Source organism: Pseudophryne corroboree, chromosome 1 (genome assembly GCF_028390025.1).
Source record: "Pseudophryne corroboree isolate aPseCor3 chromosome 1, aPseCor3.hap2, whole genome shotgun sequence".
NCBI lineage: Eukaryota > Metazoa > Chordata > Amphibia > Anura > Myobatrachidae > Pseudophryne > Pseudophryne corroboree.
In genome coordinates, this window is record NC_086444.1 from 368,869,200 (window position 1) to 368,888,276 (window position 19,077).

The window sequence follows — 19,077 nt, forward strand, 5'->3', positions numbered from 1 at the left end:
TACCTGAAGATTGTAGAAATGAAGATAAGAAGCAGTTATGGTAAATGCAGTCATAAACTATGTGAGTTTAATATACATTTGCCGATTGAGGTCTTGTCTTGTGTCTTGTCTCGATGTACATGTTGACTGTTGTCTCCCGATGCTTTTGCTATATGTGGTGAGCAAAAAGCTTTCTCAATGTCCATAGACTTACAATCTTTAAAGTTTTGGGCTATCGTGAAAGTTAAAGTCACTAGGGAAAATGGGGGTCTATGGCATTGTCCATCAGTGGTCTGTATAAAAGAGGTTGTCAAATTCTTCTTCCAAGCGGATGTCTTTGTACCTTGGAGGAAAACAAAGGAGAAACGGGTGAAAGAAACGGACCGTGGAATCACATTTTCATCACAACATTGTCTCTATCGTTGGGTCATACATCAAATTAGTTGTTGTTAGTACAGTGTCCTCGCTCCTTAGACTCATCATCCTGGTATTACTTTTACGCTTCGCTAAAACCCGAACGCATCTAAATATCAGGCCAACCAATATGGCGACTCCCAGAATACACAAAAGAAATTTCCCTACATCCATAATAATACCTTGGGCCCATTCTCCTAAGCCCGAGAACCAATTTCGTGGGTTCAACCATGACACCCAACTGGTCAGCTCATTACCCACAGCAGCGAGTGTGAGATTGTGTTTCCTTCGAAACTCCCATTTTAATTGTAAAATGTCATCCATCTTTTGGTCTATGACCTCGGCTGGGTCCTCCACGTTTGTAATGTACGTGCAGCACTTGATTCCATATTGAGTTGCCAGGGTAACACAATACCCGCCTGTCACAGCTGTGAGGTAATTGAGAATCATCCTATGCTGAACCAGTTCTGTTTTGTAGGCTTGTAACTCTTTCCCAGTGTACCTGAATGTGTCGTCATACATTTCGGTGATATTGTCTAATAAATTTGCAAGCGCAGATATATATTTATAATTTATCACTCCTCTGGCGGTACGAGTGATATCTAACGCGATTAGGAATTGAATCCCGGTGGATTCATGGATCAGGTCAGAGGCCGGATGCTCTGTTCTCTCTATCAGGTGCCGTTTAACGACGTGCTCGTAATGAGTGTGAGTATAAGGAGCTTGGGCACTGCGGTGAATATCTTTCATTTTGTTATGGGATACAGTCATTACTTCAGGCAGTACTTTTCCAATATAGCACAATCCCTCTGAGTTTGGGGCAAGCCACTTATACGCCTTCCTCCCGCATATGAAATATGCATCATCGGGGAGAACATATGGGACGGAGTATGACATTATCATGTTACAAATTTTCCATGTGAAATCTCCTAACCCTAATTCTCCCATCTGTTTAGTACACGTATCAGTTTGTACGATCTGTGCACAGTATCCTGGTGATACCTCTCCAACTCGCATGGTCCTACTTCCTAAGGTGTACCTATACCGGAAAAATTTCCTATGGTCGGCTATCTGGCGTATAAGTTCTGTGTCTATGGGCATTCTGTCGGGTCTGTATGAAAAGGTCATGGTTTGATTACTCCATGACACTTCCCAATTTCCCGGCTTTCGGGGATTGGAAATGTTAAAGCATACTAAAGACCTATCCACATGATATTGGTGGAGCTTCAAACTAGGAGGACTAGAGATATTAAACCTCTTGTCCACCGGCCTCCCACCACTTAGCTCAAGTACCTCTCCTACAGTTAATGGGAATGGTACTAGTCCTGATTTGCTATGGCCTTGAGGTACTTGAGAGCATACCCAACAGTCTGTCTGATTTAACACTTTACCCACTAAGGAGTGATAGTAACTCAATGGATGCCGGTCCATGTGGACATTAAAACTGGACTGACATTTCTTTATGCACCCATCCTCAACCATATTGTCACAATGCCTACAGATGCAGTTCTCTTCAGCTAACAATCCTTCACAATTCCTTCTATTGTCAATGCTACCAGATCGTTTTCTGATACTCGCCTTTACTCGGAGATTATGTTGTTCTTGGAAATCTACGCCTGCATCCTGGTCATCAGAACCCATTCCCGATCCTTTCTCGACCTCCATGGTACTCTCACCGAAACAGACTGCTCTGGTCAACATCATGGTCAACAGGAAAATCCGGATCACAGTCTCTTGGGGCAAGTCCATCTTTGAGGAGTAAAAGGAGAAAAATAAGAAGGGGGAAAGGAAATAGGTGGGGGTGGGAACTGGAGAAAATAACAAATGGGAAAAAGAAATCTGGCTCGACAAGCTTCCGGTCTTGTTATTCTCAGCGCTCAGGTGTCGTCCCAATCCTCCCTGAACAGACACTCTAGTGATACAACCTCTACCGTCTGTTCTTTATCACGGGACCTCTCTGGGTCAGTGACCTTTTTACAGTGAGACGAATGGACCCAAGTCTCTCTCTTGGCAACCTTCAAAGCAGTTGTGCTGGTCAATAAGACTTGATATGGTCCTTCCCATCTGTCAATAAGGCAACCTGAGCGTAGAAAATTCTGTATCATTACATAATCCCCAGGTTCAATGTCATGACAATTACTGTCTGGCAAATCAGGAATCACCAACTTTAGATTATCATTCTGATTCCTCAATTGTTTACTCATCTTAACCAAGTACTTTACGGTTACTTCATTGTTACATTTCAAATCATCCTGGGGGTTAATCATAACATGGGGTTGTCGACCAAACAGAATTTCAAAAGGAGACAGATTAAGAGGGGACCTGGGGGTGGTTCTGATGCTGTATAGTACGATTGGCAAAGCTTCAGGCCATAACAGTCCTGTTTCAGTCATTACCTTGCTCAATTTATTTTTAATAGTGCTGTTTACTCTTTCCACCTTCGCGCTCACCTGGGGGCGGTACGGAGTATGCAGCTTACTATTAATTCCCATCAACTTACACATTGTTTGAAAGACTTCACCTGTGAAATGGGTACCCCTATCACTTTCAATTATTCTAGGGATACCGTACCTACACACAAATTCCTGCACAATTTTCTTTGCAGTAAATACAGCGGTATTTGTGGCCACGGGAAATGCTTCAAACCAATTTGAGAACACATCAATACAGACCAAAACATACTTTAAATTTCTACAAGGTGGCAATTGTATGAAATCAATCTGTATTACCTGGAAAGGGCCATCTGTCGGAGGGATATGGGATGGCTCTGTCGGTATTGCCTTTCCGATATTCTTCCTCAAGCAGGTGAGACATGTCATCGCTCTTTTACCCGCATGGGAAGAAAACCCTGGGGCGCACCAATAAGCTCTTACTAGCTTACACATTCCTTCTTTGCCTAGATGAGTCAGCCCGTGTGCTGCTTCCGCTAGACTTGGAAGGTATGCTCTGGGTGCCACTGGTTTACCATGTCCATCTGTCCAGAGTCCTGAGGACTCCTGGCCATATCCTTTTGACCTCCAAACTGCCTTTTCCTGCGGGGAACACAAATTTTGCATTTCACACAATTTCTGTGTGTTTACAGTATTAAATACCATCAGTCGTGTACTATCTGTTTGTATGGGGTTACTAGCTGCTGATTTAGCAGCTTCATCTGCTCGGCTGTTACCAAGTGATACCGGGTCTTGGCTATATGTGTGAGCTTTACACTTGATAACAGCCACTCTGTCGGGTTCCTGTATCGCTGTTAGAAGTCTTTTGATATGGGCTGCATGCGCTACGGGTGTGCCAGCTGCCGTCATGAAATTTCTGAGGCGCCATAGGGCTCCGAAATCATGGACTACTCCGAAGGCGTACCTAGAATCTGTGTAAATATTGGCTGACTTGCCCTTAGCCAATTCACATGATCTGGTTAGGGCAACCAGTTCAGCAACTTGTGCTGAGTGTGGTGGGCCTAGCGGTTCTGCTTCTATGGTACCTTGGTCATCTACGACTGCGTATCCAGTACACAAGTCTCCCGAGTCTGTCTGTCTGTGACAACTACCGTCAGTGTAGAAAGTAAAATCTACATCTTCCAGTGGGTTGTCACTGATGTCAGGCCTTGCCGTGAAATTTTGGGTCAAATATTTCATACAATCATGTGTGTCATCCCCTGTATTAAATCCTCCTTCGCCATCACTCTCATCCTCCACCCTTTGTGCCTGTCCAGGCACACCTGGGAGATACGTTGCAGGATTTAATGCGCTGCATCTCCTTATGGTGATGTTTACGGGGGCCATCAATGCCAATTCCCATCTTGTAAACCGCGCTGATGAGACGTGTCTGGTTTGGGCAGAATTCAGTAAGGCTGACACTGCATGTGGTGTATGAATTGTGAGGTTGTGTCCTAGCACTACATCTTTGCTTTTTGTGACTAGCAATGCTATTGCTGCAACACTTCGCAAGCATGTGGGGAGGGATCGCGCTACCGTATCTAGCTGAGCGCTATAGTAGGCTACCGGCCTGCTGGCATCACCATGCTTCTGGGTTAAGACACCTGCTGCAGACACTCTCTGTTCCGTACAGCTCAAAGGGTTTCCCATAGTCTGGCATACCTAATGCTGGTGCCTGCGTTAGGCACTGTTTAAGTCTCTCAAATGCCATTTCAGATTCGTCTGTGTGCGAAATCCGATCAGGTTTGCTTGATGAGACCATCTCCTGCAAAGGTAAGGCCAGTATGGAAAAACCTGGGATCCAGTTACGGCAATACCCACACATTCCTAAAAACGTTCTAATCTGTTGCTGGGTTTGTGGCAGGGTCATGTCACGAATTGCTTGAATTCTATCAGCGGTAAGGTGTCTCAGTCCTTGTGTTAGACAGTGTCCCAAATACTTCACACGGGTCTGGCATAATTGTAACTTGTCTTTGGAAACCTTGTGTCCTGTGTCTGAAAGATGAAACAGGAGCTGTTTCGTATCTCTCAGGGATGCTTCCAGTGAATCTGAACACAGTAGTAAATCGTCCACGTACTGTATCAATATTGATCCACTCTCTGGTTGGAAAGACTGTAAACAATCATGCAGAGCTTGTGAGAAAATACTTGGACTGTCTATGAAACCTTGTGGTAATCGAGTCCAAGTGTACTGAACTCCTCTGTATGTGAATGCGAATAAGTATTGACTGTCAGGGTGCAGAGGTACCGAGAAGAAAGCGGAGCAGAGGTCAATCACAGTGAAAAATTTGGCAGTGGGAGGGATTTGCATAAGGATGACAGCTGGATTTGGTACTACAGGGAATTGACTCTCAACTATTTTGTTGATCCCTCTTAGATCCTGCACTAATCGGTAACCCCTCCCCCCACTCTTTTTAACAGGGAAGATGGGACTATTTGCAGTGCTGGACGTCCTTACCAGAATGCCCTGTTGTAGCAAGCGCTCTATTACAGGGAAAACTCCTAACTCCACCTCTGGCTTCAGAGGATATTGTGGGATCTTTGGAGCTATTCTACCATCTTTTACTTGCACAACTACTGGGGCTACGTTTGCCATCAATCCAGTGTCTTGTCCATCCTTGGTCCAAAGTGATTCCGGTATCTGGGAAATCATTTCCTCTACCTTGGACGGACACCTATTTACAACAACAGTGTGTGACATTAATCTTGTTGGGGAGTCTAGCATATCCTGCGCTTCCTGAGCGTGGTTTTCGGGTATATCCAAGAACACACCTTCTGGAGTACAGTATATGACGCATCCCATTTTGCACAGTAAATCTCTCCCTAGGAGATTAGTCGGAGCCGATGCAGCCAGCAGGAAAGAATGCTTGGTATGCAAAGGCCCTATCGTAATCTCTGCAGGTTTGCTTAAAGGGTAGTGCTGTACTACTCCTGTTACTCCCATGGCTGGAATTGTTTTACCAGTGGTTCTCATGCCCACGGTCGAATTTATCACTGACTTGGCCGCCCCCGTATCTACAAGGAAATTTAGAGATTTACCAGCTACATCAATTGTGACCTCGGGTTCACTTCCAAGGTTCGCAATTAATTTCACTGGCTGCAGATTACAGGTGTGGCCTCACCCCTATGGTGCGTGGTGGCCTCCCTGCATTGCGCTGGCAGCTATTACCTGTGAGGTGGGTAAATGGGATCTATCAGTGACTTGCCAGTCTCTTTTTGGGGGATACCTTTTTGTTTCCCCTGCGTGTGACTCATAACTCCGTCTCTGCGGTCCTTGATCCCAATTTCGTGTGTCATGTCGTTGTCTAGGGGGTTGATATGATTTTTGTGCATTCTTTGATCTACAGTCTCGTGCATAGTGTCCCTCTCTATGACAGTAATAACAAGTTACCACATTTAACTTACCCACAGGGGTCTGAGATTTATACTGAGGTGGCCTTGTGGTCAGGGCCTGTATACTTATGGCCATTAACTTATCACTCTGCGACTCCCTGTGTCTGGTGATATTTCGATCATGATCAATAGCGGCCTCTCTCAAAGTAGCCACCGACAGACCTCGCCAACATGGTTGGGTGGTCTGTACCCTCGTCCTCAATACTTCCTTTAAACCATCCATTAACACAGATACTGCTACTTCTCTATGATTCACATTTGTCTTAATGTCTTCTGTGCCTGTATACTTAGCCATATCCTGTAGTGCCCGATGAAAATAATCAGCTGCTGTTTCTCCCTCTTTCTGTTTGATTGAGAAAATTTTGTTCCATTTGACAACAGCTGGAAAATACTCTTTTAACTGTAAATTTATTCTCTTTACATTATCTTGGTTGTACACATCCGTAAGGGGTACATCCTCATCTAATTTACAGTCAGCTAAAAATTTCGCTGAGTCGACATTGGAGGGTAAACATGCCCTCAGCAATATCTGCCAGTCTTTGTTATTGGGCTCCACAGTATTTCCTAGCTCTCTAATGTATTCCTGGCTTGCAACTAGATCTTTCCTAGGATCAGGGAATTCAGACACCATTGATCTTAATTCCATTCGGGAAAAGGGGCAGTGCATGGCAATGTGTCTGAGAGGAGTGACTCCTGAAGTGTCAGTTTTCCCATTTGGCACTGCAATTACCCTAACGGGATTAAGTCCAGTAACATCATTCTGAGTAGATTCTACAGCATGTGGTGAAATGGTTTCAGCATATTGTATGGTGCCGTACTTACCAGTTGATACGATCTCACCTGTCCCTCCACTAGGGGCCTTTGATACTAATCTTACGGGTTGGGCCGTGCCCACTGTTGTTTCTGCTATGGTGGCTGCTAGAGAGAGTGCTGATATTGTTGTTGGTTCATCCTCTTGGTCACAATCCTGGTGTCAGGTCTGGACTTGTCTGTGTCCCCAGAGGGGGCGCTAGTGGGTCAGTGGAGGTATAAGGGAGGAAACGAGGAGGCTGGATGTTGTTTCAGCGCATCAGCGCAATGATATTTATTTGCAGATGATAATAACAGAAATGGCAGCAGAAATAATAATCACAGATGTAAAATGTCAATCACACAGCGTAATAGCTGAAAAGTCTATGGCAACTGGATGGCAGATGACTGTAGAAACCGGAAATGTAATAAACAGAAGAACGGGTGCTTGTAAAGTGGTTCTGGTTTGGAAACCAGTGCAGATATAAAACAGGAAACTTTAGGCAGCAAGGTGTTAAATGGCAAACCTGGTAGCAGAGGCAGGAGTCTGACTTCACAGTGCAGGTATTGAAGCACCGGCAGCAGCAAGCTGTATCACAGGTGTTTGGAATGAGACACACCTGGAGTCAGTCTCAACTGCAGGCTGAAGCACACAAGGTGGTGATGAGTGTGAAGCCTGTTTGCAGGTATTGCTGGGCCTTGAAGTTCCACGGAGCTTGTGCAGATAACCAGGAGTACAGGTCTTTAGCCAGAGAGCCAGGAACACAGGAGTAACGGAACAGATCCTTACACATGGGTCGCAGGAGTGACACAAAGTCCAGGATGCCTGCAGACTGATCCTGCAGTCTCTTATATACCCCTTGGTGCACAGGGATTGGGTGAGTGAGAGAAAGTGGGTGCGGCCAAGCACCGGATTGGCCGCTGTATGCTGGCTGTTTGTAGACTGTCATGGCGGCGCCCATGCCGCGGCCTAGCGGGAACGCGGCGCGCTACACGCCCGCTGTCACAGGAGTGTTCCCAGGCCCGTGATGGCGTCCCATGGCAGAGACACAGATGACAGGTGACCGCAGGGAGCCAGGACGGAGTCCGCAGCGGCGGACGGATGTCGGCTTGGTGAGTCGATTCCTGACACCTGGGGAAAGTTTAAAACAGGGTACAGCTTGCACGGGTTAACATTAGCATCAACAATCTTGGTTACATTAGTCTTAACATTTATACAGTTACTAAGTGCATGTTTATCATTCACCAGTGTGCCATTCTCTGCAACCACCTTCTCTCCCGTTATGTATGGTGGTGGTGGCGCGGTGGCTATCAGTTTTCTGATAGGGTTAGATCCACCCGCTTGAGCCAATCCTCTTTGTATTTCACCTTCCTGTTGCCATAACTGTAAATAATCATAATGTTTGATCCGTCTCTTTGCAGATTTAATGAGACATATCCTTCTCCTTAGATTCTGTAACACCTCGGGACTAAAACTGCCTACCCGTGGGAACTTTTCCCCATCGTGCACAGTCATTCTTTCCCATTAATCGCACAAAACTTCTGTGTGTGAACCGTATTTCTCACACATTACATACCTTGCCGACCCGATTGGTCGGTTTACTAAATCAACCCGAACCGAGGTTGATCGCCCCCTACCTGAACAACTGGCCCCCATCTTTGCAGGTGTTGCTTTCACTACCTCTGACCTTCAAATCAGGGTCTTCAGCGAACCCTTACAAAAACCAAGATGTCCGGGGTAGGCCGGCGGCGGAAGTTTACCGAGTACTCCACTCACTCGCCCACGTCGACCAATACGCCCACACACTGCTCTAGCGCTGGCGTACTCGACCTAGGGCCCCTGCGACCTGAACCTCTATTTACTGGAACATGTGGGTGTGATCCGAAGAGCACTTAACCCTTTCCAGTAACTATTGGTTGTTGGATAGTTCCCAAGTGACCAGCGAACTTCCCTTAAAATAAAAAAATTACACAAATCACGTTAGAATGTACAAATAGCGTTTATGACCCCTCTAGCGTACGCAAATGGTACTGGGTCAAGTTACTAACTAATGCACACAATTACGTGTGGTACAATCGTTCTGCACATAAGCAACTAATCTTATGTGCGGAGCGACCAGTGGAATCGAAAATTGCGGCTGCGAATTCCTTCAGCCTGAGCTTAATGGCCTATATGGGTACCGCACCAACTCTTTCTGGTGTTGTGCTCTTTTACTCTTTATCTATAGCGGACTTCTTAGTCTGCTGTACCTGGACCTCCTGGTCTGTCTGGACCTCCTGGTCTGTGCTACAGTAGACCTCCTGGTCCGCTATACTCTAATGCTCTTTTTTAAATGTTTAACAAGGGATGCCTCCCAAGCCACCATGCAGTCACTTACACGTATGTACCTTCACAAGAACTCGATGATTTCCTTTGGTTCAACCCCAAAAATTAGAAACTTATATATATGTATACACACTCTTTCACCTCATATACTCTTTACTTTCGTTTCTGCGCAGAAATCCTTCATTCAGTATCACAGGCTAATCCCGAGGAGTTACAACTAGAGAAGGATCTATTAGCTTAAAATTTTGGACACTGAGATCGATTTGCGCTATTATCGCGTTGCCTCCTTATCGCCTAACTAAAACAATACTATTGTGTGATTTGTATTATGTGGGCATACCCAGACGCTCCGTTGCGTAATATACGCTCCGTGCGTCGGCCGTTGCGTCGCGTACACTAGTCCCGCCCTTTGTTAGAGACACGTGTACGCCAGCCAGGTATATCCACAGAAATACAATTAACACGTTTTATATCAATGTAGATGATCTTTAACTGTAATCATCTACTGAACACCACACCAAACTTCCTTGTATCTTAGGCAAGCCGTGCGCGTGTGTTACAAATTACTCCTTAACGTATTATCTTTACTCTTTAACTACAAATAGCAACAAATCTTTCTCAGCACGTTATCAATTGTGAAATGGCAACCAGGAAAGTGATATGTGAAAATACACAAATGAAAAGAAATACAGGTGTGTGCGTGCGTGTGTACGCAAAATAGAAATAAACAGTTTTAAAAGACACTAGCGTATTGTTCTTACCTCCGGTTCCGGATTCCACCAGCACTCCTTCAACGTAGCGAAACAGACGCTTATCTAGCCAGCACTACTGTATCCCGATACGAAGGGATACTGTCTTCCCGCCCTTGCTGACAGATAAAGTCTGTGTTCGCTAGTGCGGATATGTGGAGGACGGACGAGCCGCCAATTGATAAAGCTAACTATTTATCTTATAACATTCACAATAATGGGTAAGAGACACAGTACGCAATTGGCGTATGGGGTACCGTAAGGGTACGCACTTAGCGTAGCATACGCTCAGCCGTGATCGAGATGCTCCTATTACCTTCTGCAATATAATAAACACACGATACCTTGCTAAGGTTCCAACACCTTTACTAACAAGCTTTCAGTTATATTGAAAAGGGGAAACAGTTACAAGTCATACACTACAAGCTAACATATAATTCTAACAGAATATCTAGACAGAAATATACAATAGCGTCACAAACTTATACTATAACAGAGAGAGAGGGAATGGCCAATACAAACAGAGAATAAGCTGGTTTGCAGAGAATTACTTACACACACTGGGAATGATCGCTGCGCAGCCTTCTGGTACCAGCTCCGAGTTAGTCAAGATGAAAACCGTTTGTGGAGAGTCAGAGAGCTGCCCAGGCTGGCTGATCTTATATACACTGAGTACAGTATACTACAAAGGGACCTATAATCTCATTGTTCATTGGACACAGGAATGTCTCCTCGCATCATAACAAAAGGTCATAGGTTAGTTTGAACAGGTGGGCTGCGACTATATCAAACTGCTCAGGTGGGAGGGAATCTGAAGATTCCCGCCGCATGGGTAATGAATCGCAAATATAGTAAATGTCCAGAAAATACTAATGGCCATATCTATACGCAGGAGCGATTAATCTTTACCTAACCAGCACCGGATTGTTTCTAATAAAATGTTCTTTAGTTAGGTACCAGACACAGCTGTTCAAACCCTGTCTGACCCTTCGTAACATACAAAGAGGAGTTCCTCTGTCCAGCGATCATTTACATTAAACAAACTTACAGTCATTATTAAGGGGAACATTATCTATAAAACATACTATTTGGTTTTATTATTTAACGATTGAGTCGCCCGCTAGACGCACACAAACTCTACCGTAAATGCACATACCACGCGCTCGAGCGCATTGCCGAGGCGCCATCACGCGGCTGCGAGTATCCGCACGCACGGGAGAGAATGTGCACGTGCAGCAGGCACGCGCATGGGGTGGATATATGGCAACGTGTAGCATGATATTTTTCCGACTTTGACACCCAGGATCTATGCGGTGGTAGCTGATCGGCCGCTTGCTCCGAGAACACATCAGAAAACTCCCGATAGGCCTCCGGAATGAGCCCTTCATCTGACTTGGAAGATACACGGAGCGGATAGACAGGGGTGAGACAATTTGAATGACAAAAAGGACTCCAAGATGTTATTTGTGTCCAACTCCAGTCGACGTGAGGGTTGTGAAGTTTGAGCCAAGGAAGGCCAAGAACCAGATCGTGGGGCATCTCCCGAATCACTAGGAACTCCAGGTGTTCTTGATGCAGAGCTCCCACTTGCAGTTTGATTGGTACTGTACAACTTGAAATCAGACCATTAGAGATTTGGGTACCATTGATAGCAGTCAACGTAATAGGTTGTTTGACCGACCGTAGCTGAAAACCCAGATCCTGGGCACAGGAAAGGGAAATAAAATTCCCTGCAGCCCCTGAGTCCAGCAGAGCCTTAACGGGTTTGGCTATTGACTCGGAGAACAGAGACACGGAGAGTAAACAGTCCACTGGCGGAGAAGGTTTAGAAGAAACCCCTAGCTCGACTCCTCCGGAACAAGCTAGGACTGCCCGTTTCCCGGGCGAGACTTGAAAAACTTGAGAAAATGATCCGCTGCTCCACAGTAGAGGCAGAGTCTACCCTCACGACGACGCTGACGTTCTGGGGACAGCCGAGATCGATTAATCTGCATGGGTTCATCAGGACTTGGAATAACCGTTTGCTTAGACGGAAGAGATCGGACCCTTGATCGATCTGACCGACTACGTTCGCCACCTCGTTCCTGCATGCGAAGATCCACCTTTACACAGAGCGAGATCAACTGTTCTAAAGAATCCGGCAAATCTCTAGTGACCAACTCGTCCTTTAGACGATCGGAGAGCCCGTTCCAAAAGGCAGTCCGAAGGGCATCATTATTCCAGCGCAGTTCTGAGGCTATGGTCTGAAAATTAATCACATACTGTCCCACTGAACGAGAGCCTTGTCGGACACGAAGCAAGTCTGCAGAGGCAGCGGTCGTCCTGCCGGGCTCATCAAAGATCCTCCGGAATGACGTAATAAAATTGGTGTAACTAGAAACCAATGGATCAGATCGCTCCCATAACGGAGACACCCAATCCAACGCTGAACCCTCGAGCAAAGAAATAATGTATGCCACCTTGGACCGATCAGTAGGGAAGTTATGTGAAAGAAGTTCAAAATGTACCTCACACTGATTGAGAAAACCACGGCAATTCTATGGATTCCCATTATAGCGAGAAGGAGTAGGGAGCTGAAGGCGTGACCTGGTTCCAGAGGAGGATGGAACATTACAAGAGACAACCACTGGAGCGGGTACTGGAGCTGGGGCCGGTACTACTGAAGCCAGAGAAGTCTGAATTTGATTCCTGGAGATAATGCATCACCTGGCCCTGTGCTGCTTCCTGACTCTGTACTCGAGAAATCAAGTCCTGGATGGTACTTGCCTCTGGGCTCCGATCCCCCGGGTCCATGAGGCCTAAGTATACTGTCACTGACCTAGGTTGGGGGTGTTGTGAACTCGGGGGTTCTCCCGATGGTAGGGGAGAGGAACCACAGTTGGGTCGGAACAGGGATGGCTTGATATAGGTCCTCCTCATACAGGACTCTGACAGTCAAGCTTGGTGAAAATATTAAAGAACTTTATTGCAGGAAGGGAGCAACACAATGTCACATAGCAGAGAAGGAACGTATGGGGGGAATGTTCAGGCCTATAGGAGAACTTGTAAGCAATGGTAAAGATTCCAGGAAAAGAAGTACTTGTGAGAGTTGGTACAAGATAATAGTGACTGAAAAACTTGTGAGTGATGTTTTTAAAGATACTGATGATTTGAAGAACTGGTGAATGGTGGTTAAAGACTCTGATGATTTGAAACACTTGAGAGCGGTGGTTAAAGACACTGATGATTTGAAACACTTGAGAGCGGTGACTGAAGATACTGATGATTTATAGAACTTGTGAGCGGTGATTAAAGACACTAATGATTTGTATGACTTGAGAACGGTGATTAAAGACACTGATGATTTGTGGAACTTGAGAGCGGTGGTTAAAGACACTGATGATTTGTATGACTTGAAAGCGGTGATTAAAGACACTGATGGTTTGTAGAACTTGAGAATGGTGGTTAAAGACACTGATGATTTGTATAACTTGAGAGCGGTGATTAAAGACACTGATGATTTGTAGAACTTGAGAGTGGTGGTTAACGACACTGGTAACTTGCAAAACTTGGGAGCGGTGGTTAAAGACACTGATGACTTGTAGAATTTGAGAGCGGTGTTTAAAGACACTGATGACTTGTAGAACTTGAGAGCGGCGTTTAGCCCGCAGCTCACGCTGACTCCAAGAAGCACTGGTGACTGGATTGCAGAGGAACACACCAGCCGCTGTATACGCTGGAACTGTGCAGCAACGGGCACCTGGAAGTGCCGGAGACACTGGGGTACGACTGCAGAGAGATTCGCCGGGAACAAGAGCACTGGCATCCACTTCAAGGGAAAAGACGATACTCAAGCGCCGAGGCTCTGCCCGGCGTCTGCCTTTGAATCTCCAGCCTCCGCTGGATTGGCGGAACAGTCTGATGACGTCACCTGCTCCCCGCCCACGTGATGCCGGATGTCATGGCGGCGCCCCTGCTGGGAGCCGCGCCAGCCAGACGCCGGAGCCCGTGGACCATCGAAGGCGGAGGCCGCAACACAGACCAGCAGGCACGCAGGGGTAAGCGCGGTGAACGCCGCCTATGGCGTGTGACAATGAGCACCCAGGATTAATGACCAACATTGAAGCTGAGCTGCAGTCATGGCTGGGACTCCCTTGTGGAGGTTAAAAATTGATACCAGTGGTTGATGATCCGTAATTAATGTAAACCTTTGCCCATACAAAAATTGATGAAATTTCTTCACTCCCCATACTAAACTTAAGGCCTCTCGGTCAATTTGCGCATAATTCTTCTCTGCCACTGTCAAAGACCGTGAAGCAAACGCTATTGGCTTCTCGCTACCATCTCTCAGTTGATGTGATAACACTGCTCCAATGCCGTACGGTGACGCATCACACGCCAGCCTGATGGGTAGTTTCGGATCAAAATGAGTAAGGACTTTATCAGATGTAATCAATCTTTTTGTTTCTGAGAATGCTTTATCATAGTCTCTTGTCCACTTCCATTGTGCATTTTTCTGTAGTAGGGCATTTAGCGGGTGTATTACTGTGGAGAGGTCTGGTAAGAACTTGTGATAATAATTAACTAGGCCCAGGTAAGATCTCAGTTGTGACACAGACTGTGGCTGGGGTGCTTGTAGTACTGCCTCAATTTTATCATTTGATTTGTGCAGGCCTTCTCTATCAATCACATGTCCACAATATGAAATGCTTTCTTGGAAAAATGCACATTTATCTTTATTTACTCTGAGTCCATATTCCTGTAGTCGGGTTAATACTTTTTCCAAATTATTTAAATGGTCCACATCATCCTTGCCTGTTACAATTATATCGTCCAGGTAACATTGCGTACCTGGTATTCCTTGTAGGACTTGATCCATTGCTCTCTGCCATAATGCTGGGGCAGAAGAAAGTCCAAACACAAGCCGGTTATATTGTAATAAACCTTTGTGAGTATTGATGGTTAAATATTTCTTAGATGCCTCCTCAATTTCCATTTGCAAGTACGCTTGAGCTAGGTCAATTTTGGAGAAGCGGTCGCCCCCTGAGAGAGCTGAAAAGATGTCCTCTATTTTAGGCAAAAGATATCTCACAGTCCTTAGTACTGGATTTATTGTCATTTTGAAATCTCCGCAAATACGGATACTTCCCATTTTGTCTTTCTTTACTATCGGAACTATGGGCATAGTCCATTCACTCCATTCCACTGGGGAGAGTATACCAGAGTCTTCCAGTTTCCGTAGTTCCTCCTCAACCGCTGGTCAGATGGTATAAGGTACTGTGCTAGCTTTACAAAACTTTGGAACGGCATGTGGATCCAGTCACGTGCGGTGGGGTGAGGCAGAGCGTTTTCTGTCATACTTATGTTTGTGCCAGAGTTTTGACTGTGTAAAGTATATGATAAATACAAAGAATATGTTAGAAATATCTCCTTTGCATTATTCTAATAATTTTTATAGCCAAAACTCTGGAGTAAAAAGTCTATGGCAGGTGAGGCAGTGCCTCACCTGCTTATCTTTTTCGCACATCTCTGATCAAAACTCACCAAATTTCCAGGAGTTTATACTGCTACACCGGTGTATAATGCCCAGATGTACCCTTTGACTCCTATATTGTGTGTAAATCTGGCTCTGGGGCCAGATAGTGCCACCTGAGCAATTTAGCTCACCGCTCGTCACTGTGTGGATCCAACTCTATACTAGAGATGAGCGCCTGAAATTTTTCGGGTTTTGTGTTTTGGTTTTGGGTTCGGTTCCGCGGCCGTGTTTTGGGTTCGACCGCGTTTTGGCAAAACCTCACCGAATTTTTTTTGTCGGATTCGGGTGTGTTTTGGATTCGGGTGTTTTTTTTTCAAAAAACCCTAAAAAACAGCTTAAATCATAGAATTTGGGGGTCATTTTGATCCCAAAGTATTATTAACCTCAAAAACCATAATTTCCACTCATTTTCAGTCTATTCTGAATACCTCACACCTCACAATATTATTTTTAGTCCTAAAATTTGCACCTAGGTCGCTGGATGACTAAGCTAAGCGACCCTAGTGGCCGACACAAACACCGTGCCCATCTAGGAGTGGCACTGCAGTGTCACGCAGGATGGCCCTTCCAAAAAACCCTCCCCAAACAGCACATGACGCAAAGAAAAAAAGAGGCGCAATGAGGTAGCTGTGTGAGTAAGATAAGCGACCCTAGTGGCCGACACAAACACCGTGCCCATCTAGGAGTGGCACTGCAGTGTCACGCAGGATGGCCCTTCCAAAAAACCCTCCCCAAACAGCACATGACGCAAAGAAAAAAAGAGGCGCAATGAGGTAGCTGTGTGAGTAAGATAAGCGACCCTAGTGGCCGACACAAACACCGGGCCCATCTAGGAGTGGCACTGCAGTGTCACGCAGGATGTCCCTTCCAAAAAACCCTCCCCAAACAGCACATGACGCAAAGAAAAAAAGAGGCGCAATGAGGTAGCTGACTGTGTGAGTAAGATAAGCGACCCTAGTGGCCGACACAAACACCGGGCCCATCTAGGAGTGGCACTGCAGTGTCACGCAGGATGTCCCTTCCAAAAAACCCTCCCCAAACAGCACATGACGCAAAGAAAAAAAGAGGCGCAATGAGGTAGCTGACTGTGTGAGTAAGATAAGCGACCCTAGTGGCCGACACAAACACCGGGCCCATCTAGGAGTGGCACTGCAGTGTCACGCAGGATGTCCCTTCCAAAAAACCCTCCCCAAACAGCACATGACGCAAAGAAAAAAAGAGGCGCAATGAGGTAGCTGACTGTGTGAGTAAGATAAGCGACCCTAGTGGCCGACACAAACACCGGGCCCATCTAGGAGTGGCACTGCAGTGTCACGCAGGATGTCCCTTCCAAAAAACCCTCCCCAAACAGCACATGACGCAAAGAAAAAAAGAGGCGCAATGAGGTAGCTGACTGTGTGAGTAAGATAAGCGACCCTAGTGGCCGACACAAACACCGGGCCCATCTAGGAGTGGCACTGCAGTGTCACGCAGGATGTCCCTTCCAAAAAACCCTCCCCAAACAGCACATGACGCAAAGAAAAAAAGAGGCGCAATGAGGTAGCTGACTGTGTGAGTAAGATAAGCGACCCTAGTGGCCGACACAAACACCGGGCCCATCTAGGAGTGGCACTGCAGTGTCACGCAGGATGGCCCTTCCAAAAAACCCTCCCCAAACAGCACATGACGCAAAGAAAAAGAAAAGAAAAAAGAGGTGCAAGATGGAATTGTCCTTGGGCCCTCCCACCCACCCTTATGTTGTATAAACAGGACATGCACACTTTAACCAACCCATCATTTCAGTGACAGGGTCTGCCACACGACTGTGACTGATATGACGGGTTGGTTTGGACCCCCCCCAAAAAAGAAGCAATTAATCTCTCCTTGCACAAACTGGCTCTACAGAGGCAAGATGTCCACCTCATCATCATCCTCCGATATATCACCGTGTACATCCCCCTCCTCACAGATTATCAATTCGTCCCCACTGGAATCCACCATCTCAGCACCCTGTGTACTTTGTGGAGGCAATTGCTGCTGGTGAATGTCTCCACGGAGGAATTGATTATAATTCATTTTAATGAACATCATCTTCTCCACATTTTCTGGATGTAACCTCGTACGCCGATTGCTGACAAGGTGAGCGGCGGCACTAAACACTCTTTCGGAGTACACACTTGTGGGAGGGCAACTTAGGTAGAATAAAGCCAGTTTGTGCAAGGGCCTCCAAATTTCCTCTTTTTCCTGCCAGTATAAGTACGGACTGTGTGACGTGCCTACTTGGATGCGGTCACTCATATAATCCTCCACCATTCTTTCAATGGTGAGAGAATCATATGCAGTGACAGTAGACGACATGTCCGTAATCGTTGTCAGGTCCTTCAGTCCGGACCAGATGTCAGCATCAGCAGTCGCTCCAGACTGCCCTGCATCACCGCCAGCGGGTGGGCTCGGAATTCTGAGCCTTTTCCTCGCACCCCCAGTTGCGGGAGAATGTGAAGGAGGAGATGTTGTTGACAGGTCGCGTTCCGCTTGACTTGACAATTTTCTCACCAGCAGGTCTTTCAACCCCAGCAGACTTGTGTCTGCCGGAAAGAGAGATCCAAGGTAGGCTTTAAATCTAGGATCGAGCACGGTGGCCAAAATGTAGTGCTCTGATTTCAACAGATTGACCACCCGTGAATCCTTGTTAAGCGAATTAAGGGCTCCATCCACAAGTCCCACATGCCTAGCGGAATCGCTCCGTGTTAGCTCCTCCTTCAATGTCTCCAGCTTCTTCTGCAAAAGCCTGATGAGGGGAATGACCTGACTCAGGCTGGCAGTGTCTGAACTGACTTCACGTGTGGCAAGTTCAAAGGTGTCGAATACTGTGACTGAGGCAACCTGCTGAAGGCCTAACAGTTATGTGTGTGCACTACGGGATAGTACGTATATTATGTATACATTTAATAAGCAAAGGGTTCTCATATTCTCTAGTATAATCTGAAAGCATAACAGAATCCATTTTGATTCTAGCTAGATGATATAGCAAATTCATATTGAACTTTATACACACCCTGAGAGAAAAACAACTTTGTTGGCAGAGTATTAATTCCACATACGCACTTTCTAAAAGCTCTCAGAGTACAGATGTAATTCCTAATATGGACACAGTTGAAGCTCACGAGTATCATTTTAGTATTCTTGATAATTGTCCCAATATTGCATAACTATATTGCCTAACATTGTATTCCAGAAGAATGAAATCATATGGGAGGGATATAAAATGGGCGTTACTTTGTATTATATAAAACTCATTGTTGATACGTGTAGGTCGTTGTTAAATGATTTGAGACAGGACGAGAGGATGTCCCTCGTCCCTGTATACGGGCGTGGCCCTTTGAATAAATAATAATTGATTTTTATAAATCCGTTTTCAATTCATTAATTTTACTTAAACAACCCAAACAGCAACAAGATGGTTAATTTAGTTAACCAAGAGAATTCAACAAGATGGGGGCTATG

The 19,077-nt window shown here is 45.8% G+C and overlaps 1 pseudogene; it reads right to left on the reverse strand.

Annotated features, from left to right (window-relative positions):
* Window positions 1-18,577, reverse strand: part of LOC134946117 (uncharacterized protein K02A2.6-like) — a 142,428-nt pseudogene extending 123,851 nt beyond the window's left edge.
* Window positions 18,578-19,077: the final 500 nt, after the last annotated feature.